Source organism: Triticum aestivum, chromosome 6A (genome assembly GCF_018294505.1).
Source record: "Triticum aestivum cultivar Chinese Spring chromosome 6A, IWGSC CS RefSeq v2.1, whole genome shotgun sequence".
NCBI classification, from domain to species: domain Eukaryota; kingdom Viridiplantae; phylum Streptophyta; class Magnoliopsida; order Poales; family Poaceae; genus Triticum; species Triticum aestivum.
This window is the reverse complement of record NC_057809.1, coordinates 15979682-15988896: the sequence shown is the minus strand read 5'-3', so window position 1 is coordinate 15988896 and position 9215 is coordinate 15979682.

The following is a 9215-nucleotide window of genomic DNA, read 5'->3' as shown; positions in this document are numbered from 1 at the left end:
GACGCTTTGTTTAGAACTGCACCAACTGACAGCTCCACCGTTTAATGTAAACACATATCCGGTTTGCGATTTAGAATCGCCCGGATCAGTGTCAAAGCTTGCATCAACATAACCATTTACGATGAGCTCTTTGTCACCTCCATAAACGAGAAACATATCCTTAGTCTTTTTCAGGTATTTCAGGATGTTCTTGACCGCTGTCCAGTGATCCACTCCTGGATTACTTTGGTACCTCCCTGCTAGACTTATAACAAGGCACACATCAGGTCTGGTACACAGCATTGCATACATGATAGAGCCTATGGCTGAAGCATAGGGAACATCTTTCATTTTCTCTCTATCTTCTGCAGTGGTCGGGCATTGAGTCTTACTCAACTTCACACCTTGTAACACAGGCAAGAACCCTTTCTTTGCTTGATCCATTTTGAACTTCTTCAAAACTTTGTCAAGGTATGTGCTTTGTGAAAGTCCAATTAAGCGTCTTGATCTATCTCTATAGATCTTAATGCCCAATATGTAAGCAGCTTCACCGAGGTCTTTCATTGAAAAACTCTTATTCAAGTATCCCTTTATGCTATCCAAAAATTATATATCATTTCCAATCAGTAATATGTCATCCACATATAATATCAGAAATGCTGCGGAGCTCCCACTCACTTTCTTGTAAATACAGGCTTCTCCAAAAGTCTGTATAAAACCAAATGCTTTTATCACACTATCAAAGCATTTATTCCAACTCCGAGAGGCTTGCACCAGTCCATAAATGGATCGCTGGAGCTTGCACACTTTGTTTGCTCCCTTTGGATCGACAAAACCTTCTGGCTGCATCATATACAACTCTTCTTCCAGAAATCCATTCAGGAATGCAGTTTTGACATCCATCTGCCAAATTTCATAATCATAAAATGCGGCAATTGCTAACATGATTCGGACAGACTTAAGCATCGCTACGGGTGAGAAGGTCTCATCATAGTCAATCCCTTGAACTTGTCGAAAACCTTTTGCAACAAGTCGAGCTTTGTAGACAGTAACATTACCGTCAGCGTCAGTATTCTTCTTGAAGATCCATTTATTCTCAATTGCTTGCCGATCATCGGGCAAGTCAACCAAAGTCCATACTTTGTTCTCATACATGGATCCCATCTCAGATTTCATGGCTTCAAGCCATTTTGCGGAATCTGGGCTCACCATCGCTTCTTCATAGTTCGTAGGTTCATCATGATCTAGTAGCATGACTTCCAGAATAGGATTACCATACCACTCTGGTGCGGATCTTACTCTGTTTGATCTACGAAGTTCAGTAGCAACTTGATCTGAAGTTCTATGATCATCATCATTAACTTCCTCACTAATTGGTTTAGGTGTCACAGAAACCGGTTTTTGTGATGCACTATTTTCCAATAAGGGAGCAGGTACAATTACCTCATCAAGTTCTACTTTCCTCCCACTCACTTCTTTCGAGAGAAACTCCTTCTCTAGAAAGGATCCATTCTTAGCAACGAATGTCTTGCCTTCGGATCTGTGATAGAAGGTGTACCCAACAGTCTCCTTTGGGTATCCTATGAAGACACATTTCTTTGATTTGGGTTCTAGCTTATCAGGTTGAAGCTTTTTCACATAAGCATCGCAGCCCCAAACTTTAAGAAACGACAACTTTGGTTTCTTGCCAAACCACAGTTCATAAGGCATCATCTCAACGGATTTCGATGGTGCCCTATTTAACGTGAATGCGGCCGTCTCTAAAGCATAACCCCAAAACGATAGTGGTAAATCTGTAAGAGACATCATAGATCGCACCATATCAAGTAAAGTATGATTACGATGTTCGGACACACCATTACGATGTGGTGTTCCGGGTGGCGTGAGCTGCGAAACTATTCCGCATTGTTTCAAATGTAGACCAAATTCGTAACTCAAATATTCTCCTCCACGATCAGATCGTAGAAACTTTATTTTCTTGTTACGATGATTTTCAACTTCACTCTGAAATTCTTTGAACCTTTCAAACGTTTCAGACTTATGCTTCATTAAGTAGATATACCCATATCTGCTTAAATCATCTGTGAAGGTGAGAAAATAACAATATCCTCCACGAGCCTCAACATTCATTGGACCACATACATCTGTATGTATGATTTCCAACAAATCTGTTGCTCTCTCCATAGTACCGGAGAACGGCGTTTTAGTCATCTTGCCCATGAGGCACGGTTCGCAAGTACCAAGTGATTCATAATCAAGTGGTTCCAAAAGTCCATCAGTATGGAGTTTCTTCATGCGTTTTACACCGATATGACCTAAATGGCAGTGCCACAAATAAGTTGCACTATCATTATCAACTCTGCATCTTTTGGCTTCAACATTATGAATATGTGTATCACTACTATTGAGATTCATCAAAAATAGACCACTCTTCAAGGGTGGATGACCATAAAAGATATTACTCATATAAATAGAACAACCATTATTCTCTGATTTAAATGAATAACCGTCTCGCATCAAACAAGATCCAGATATAATGTTCATGCTCAACGCTGGCACCAAATAACAATTATTTAGGTCTAATACTAATCCCGAAGGTAGATGTAGAGGTAGCATGCCGACCGCGATCACATCGACTTTGGAACCATTTCCCACGCGCATCGTCACCTCGTCCTTTGCCAGTGTTCACTTAATCCGTAGTCCCTATTTCGAGTTGTAAATATTAGCAACAGAACCAGTATCAAATACCCAGGTGCTACTGCGAGCTCTAGTAAGGTACACATCAATAACATGTCTATCACATATACCTTTGTTCACCTTGCCATCCTTCTTATCCGCCAAATACTTGGGGCAGTTCCGCTTCCAGTGACCAGTCTGCTTGTAGTAGAAGCACTCAGTTTCAGGCTTAGGGCCAGACTTGGGTTTCTTCCCCTGAGCAGCAACTTGCTTGCTGTTCTTCTTGAAGTTCCCCTTCCCCTTCCCTTTGCCCTTTTTCTTGAAACTAGTGGTCTTGTTGACCATCAACACTTGATGCTCCTTCTTGATTTCTACCTCCGCAGCCTTTAGCATTGCGAAGAGCTCGGGAATTGTCTTATCCATCCCTTGCATATTATAGTTCATCACGAAGCTCTTGTAGCTAGGTGGAAGTGATTGGAGAATTCTGTCAATGACGCTATCATCCGGAAGATTAACTCCCAGTTGAATCAAGTGATTACAATACCCAGACATCTTGAGTATATGCTCACTGACAGAACTATTCTCCTCCATCTTGCAGCTATAGAACTTATTGGAGACTTCATATCTCTCAATCCGGGCATTCTTCTGGAATATTAACATCAACTCCTGGAACATCTCATATGCTCCATGACGTTCAAAACGTCGTTGAAGTCTCGGTTCTAAGCCGTAAAGCATAGCACATTGAACTATCGAGTAGTCATCAGCTTTGCACTGCCAGACGTTCTTAACGTCGTCAGTCGCATCAGCAGCAGGCCTGGCACCCAGCGGTGCTTCCAGGACGTAACTTTTCTGTGCAGCAATGAGGATAATCCTCAAGTTACGGACCCAGTCCGTGTAATTGCTACCATCATCTTTCAACTTTGCTTTCTCAAGGAACGCATTAAAATTCAACGAAACAACAACATGGGCCATCTATCTACAATCAACATAGACAAGCAAGATCCTATCAGGTACTAAGTTCATGATAAATTTAAGTTCAATTAATCATATTACTTAAGAACTCCCACTTAGATAGACATCCCTCTAATCCTCTAAGTGATCACGTGATCCAAATCAACTAAACCATAACCGATCATCACGTGAAATGGAGTAGCTTTCAATGGTGAACATCTTTATGTTGATCATATCTACTATATGATTCACGCTCGACCTTTTGGTCTCAGTGTTCCGAGGCCATATCTGCATATGCTAGGCTCGTCAAGTTTAACCTGAGTATTCTGCGTGTGCAAAACTGGCTTGCACCCGTTGTAGATGGACGTAGAGCTTATCACACCCGATCATCATGTGGTGTCTGGGCACGACGAACTTTGGCAATGGTGCATACTCAGGGAGAACACTTTTATCTTGAAATTTAGTGAGAGATCATATTATAATGCTACCGTCAATCAAAGCAAGATAAGATGCATAAAAGATAAACATCAAATGCAATCAATATAAGTGATATGATATGGCCATCATCTTCTTGTGCTTGTGATCTCCATCTCCGAAGCACCTCCATGATCACCATCGTCACCGGCGCGACACCTTGATCTCCATTGTAGCATCGTTGTCGTCTCGCCAATCTTATACTTCTACGACTATCGCTACCGCTTAGTGATAAAGTAAAGCATTACAGGGTGATTGCATTGCATACAATAAAGCGACAACCATATGGCTCCTGCCAGTTGCCGATAACTCGGTTACGAAACATGATCATCTCATACAATAAAATTTAGCATCATGTCTTGACCATATCACATCACAACATGCCCTGCAAAAACAAGATAGACGTCCTCTACTTTGTTGTTGCAAGTTTTACGTGGCTGCTACGGGCTTAGCAAGAACCAATCTTACCTACGCATCAAAACCACAACAATAGTTTGTCAAGTTGGTGTTGTTTTAACCTTCGCAAGGACCGGGCGTAGCCACACTCGGTTCAACTAAAGTTGGAGAAACTGACACCCGCCAGCCACCTGTGTGCAAAGCACGTCGGTAGAACCAGTCTCGCGTAAGCGTACGCGTAATGTCGGTCCGGGCCGCTTCATCCAACAATACCGCCGAACCAAAGTATGACATGCTGGTAAGCAGTATGACTTATATCGCCCAGAACTCACTTGTGTTCTACTCGTGCATATAACATCAAACCATAAAACCTAGGCTCTGATACCACTATTGGGGAACGTAGTAATTTCAAAAATTTCCTACGCACACGCAAGATCATGGTGATGCATAGCAACGAGAGGGGAGAGTGTTGTCCACGTACCCTCGTAGACCGAAAGCGGAAGCGTTATGACAACGCGGTTGATATAGTCGTACGTATTCATGATCCGACCGATCCAAGCACCGAATGTACAGCACCTCCGAGTTCAGCACACGTTCAGCTCGATGACGATCCCCGGACTCCGATCCAGCAGGGTTTCGGGGATGAGTTCCGTCAGCACGACGGCGTGGTGACGATGATGATGTTCTACCGATGCAGGGCTTCGCCTAAGCACCGCAACAATATGACCGAGGTGGAATATGGTGGAGAGGGGCACCGCACACGGCTAAGGAACGATCATGAAGATCAACTTGTGTGTTCTAGGGTGCCCCCTGCCCCCGTATATAAAGGAGCAAGGGGGGAGGCCGGCCGGCCCTAGGGGGCGCGCCAAGGAGGGGGGAGTCCTCCTCCTAATGGGAGTAGGACTCCCCTTTCCTAGTCCAACTAGGAAGAGAGAGGGGGAGGAAAGAGAGGGAGAGGGAGAGGGAAAGAGGGGCCGCGCCCCCCTCCCTAGTCCAATTTGGACTCCTCATGGGGGGGGCGCCACCTCCTGGGCTGCTGCCCTCTCTCTCCCCTCAGGCCCACTAAGGCCCAATACTTCCCCGGGGGGTTCCGGTAACCCCTCCGGCACTCCGGTTTTCTCCGAAATTACCCGGAACACTTCTAGTGTCCGAATATAGTCGTCCAATATATCGATCTTTATGTATCGACCATTTCGAGACTCCTCGTCATGTCCGTGATCACATCCGGGACTCCGAACAACCTTCGGTACATCAAAACATAAACTCATAATAAAATTATCATCGTAACGTTAAGCGTGCGGACCCTACGGGTTTGAGAACTATGTAGACATGACCTAGAACTATTCTTGGTCAATAACCAATAGCGGAACCTGGATGCTCATATTGGGTCCTACATATTCTACGAAGATCTTTATCGATCAAACCGCATAACAACATACGTTGTTCCCTTTGTCATCGGTATGTTACTTGCCCAAGATTCGATCGTCGGTATCTCAATACCTAGTTCAATCTCGTTACTGACAAGTCTCTTTACTCGTTCCGTAATACATCATCCCGCAACTAACTCATTAGTTGCAATGCTTGCAAGGCTTAAGTGATGTGCATTACCGAGAGGGCCCAGAGATACCTCTCCGACATTCGAAGTGACAAATCCTAATCTCGAAATACGCCAACCCAACAAGTACCTTCGGAGACACCTGTAGAGCACCTTTATAATCACCGAGTTACGTTGTGACGTTTGGTAGCACACAAAGTGTTCCTCCGGTAAACGGGAGTTGCATAATCTCATAGTCATAGGAACGTGTATAAGTCATGAAGAAAGCAATAGCAACATACTAAACGATTGAGTGCTAAGCTAACGGAATGGGTCATGTCAATCACATCATTCTCCTAATGATGTGATCCCGTTAATCAAATGACAACTCATGTCTATGGCTAGGAAACTTAACCATCTTTGATCAACGAGCTAGTCAAGTAGAGGCATACTAGTGACACTCTGTTTGTCTATGTATTCGCACATGTATTATGTTTCTGGTTAATACAATTCTAGCATGAATAATAAACATTTATCATGATACAAGGAAATAAATAATAACTTTATTATTGCCTCTAGGGCATATTTCCTTCAGCCGGGCCATCTGGAACTTGTTATGGAAAACTGATACTCCGCCAACAGTCAAAAACTATGCTTGGAGAGTGGTCTCAGATTCCCTTCCTACTTGGGTTAATAAGCATAAGAGGACCTTGGAAACCACAAACATATGTACGGTGTGTGGCATGGAACCAGAAGACAACTTCCATCCAATATGTCGCTGCCCTAGAGCACGGGAACTCTGGTTCTATATGTCCGAGGTTTGGAACCTTCCACCGGTAGATACTATGGTGAATATCGGGAAGGAATGGATGTTCCATGTCCTACAACCACTGCATGAAATACAGAGGTCCATTCTTCTTATGACACTCTGGAGGTGTTGGTTCATACGTAATGAGATAGTGCACAATAAGATTCCCCCGCCTCTTGAAGTATCAAGGAGGTTCCTTGTGAGCTATCTGGAGTCTCTAATTGCTATTAAAACAAACACACATATGGATCCAGCCAAGGGGAAATCAGTCATCTCTTATGACCGCATGCTACTCAAGATTGATACCGTGCCCTCGCCTCCCATCCCCATGTGGGCTGCACCACCGGAGGGGTGGGTGAAGTTAAACACGGATGGATCTTATGATGCTGGCAGGGCAGGAGCAGGTATGGTGTTACGGGACCCTTTGGGAAGCGTAATCTTTTCAGCATGCAGAACACTCTACTCGTGTCGGGAAGCTTTGGAGGCAGAGTTGTGTGCTTGCATGGAAGGGTTATCTCTAGCGATCCAGCGAAGTGTTCGTCCAGTGGCCATTGAGATGGATTCTCTTATTGCTATAAAGCTGATCCAAGAGCAAGATAAAGATAGGTCTATTTATGCTTCAATAGTCAAAGAGATTAGACATCTCTTATCTCTCCGCAAAAGTTGTATTACTCATGTAAACCGAACTCAAAATCAGGTTAGTGATGGTCCAGAAAACTTTGCTCGCACCGATGGAAGAACCATGACTTGGATTGGTTCAGGACCCCCGACAGCGTTGGAGCTAGTACTGCTGATTGTAAATCTTTCATGGCTTGAGTAATACAATATTTCCACCTGGAAAAAAAGAAGAAGATACAAGGCAAGATGCTCGGCTCCGATCCGGCCGGCCCTGAATCCAAGTTTCTTTTTGAGTGACAACACAATTTTGTATAGTGGATAAACCAATTTGAAATTGCTTACCGTCTTATGGTGAATCCAAGTGTTAATGGTGCAGAAGAATCAAGCCATGTATACTTGACTGTTATGATTTTAAGGAATATGCCGAACATCCCCTCCCGATCGAGCCGTGCATCGTGAGAACCGAATTTTCTTTCTCTGAGCAAGGTCAGACCATGGTGCGTGCGCTTCCAGAAGGAAATACACACAGTATTGTAAGAGGATTAGATAGGAGATAATTGGCGGTGCATGTATTACTGAGCCTCAAGGGTAACACGAGTAGAAGACAGGGCTTTCGCCCACACCTTTTGTCTCGGTTTGATTATGGAACGGGACTAATGTGATCATTAGTCTCGGTTTCAACGGCTAGAAGCCGTTGGGGCCACTGGGATCATTAGTCCCGGTTTGTTTGCCACCTTTAGTCCAGGGGACTAAAGGGGGGCTGGCAGGCTGGTGTCGGGCTGCGGCCCCCGTGAGCCCATCTAGTCACCGTTTGTATAATCAACCGGGACTAAATGTGGCCGCACTGCTACTAAGTTCAGTCCCACCTTGCTTTAGGAACAGTGTTTTTACCACCTTAAATATGTTACTTCTCAAACTATAACATCCACTTGGTCTTCATTGTATTCTATGTGTAGGATTTGTACGGCAATATGAATCTTCGCCAGTTCCTAAACCGGTGAAGATTCATACTAACAAAATAGATTCTACACAAAAAGAATATCGATGACCAATGTAATTTTGATCTTTGTTTTACATGCTTAGCCTTAGCAGTAGCACGCTTAGTCTTAAAAGCAATAGTAGTAGCGCTTGTCTTCTTTCCCGCGCTAATACTAAGTCATCTTATCCCCCGTTTGTTTCCTCTCCCTCCCATCACTCTCACTCCTCACTCTCCTTACCGCTCTCCTCTCCTCCTCCACCGAGGTAGCTCCTCCTTCCCTATTCCTCTCGCCGCCCTTCTATACCCCCCTCCTCTCTCTGCGCTCCCTCCTCTCTCCCCCTCGTCTCGTCGCCCAACCTTCTCCTCCCCTCCCTCCCTCCCTTCCTCCCCTCCCTCCTTTGTGTGAGCGCTACCAGTTCTACCATGCATCTTTTGCATAGATTCTTCTAAACCTAAACTACATTGCTAACTACGACATTATTATTAATGTTTTTTAACAGAAAATCCCGAACGATTGTGTGCCTCTGCTGTTGATACCGGATTTGTAAAATCGATGAAGACATGACAATCACTACAAATGAACTCTGAAAAGGTTGAAACTTGGCATGGTATCATCATTTCTCTCACATAACATGTGCTAAAAAGTTGAGAGGGATATGACAAAAACTGGATGCACTTCGTGTACAAACTGAACAATCTCTTTTGAAGTATAAGGGTTTCACACGAAAACTCATATGTTACAAAGGCATTTTATTTTTTAAAAATTTTATTAACTCCAGACTTTTTGTGCATTCAACATG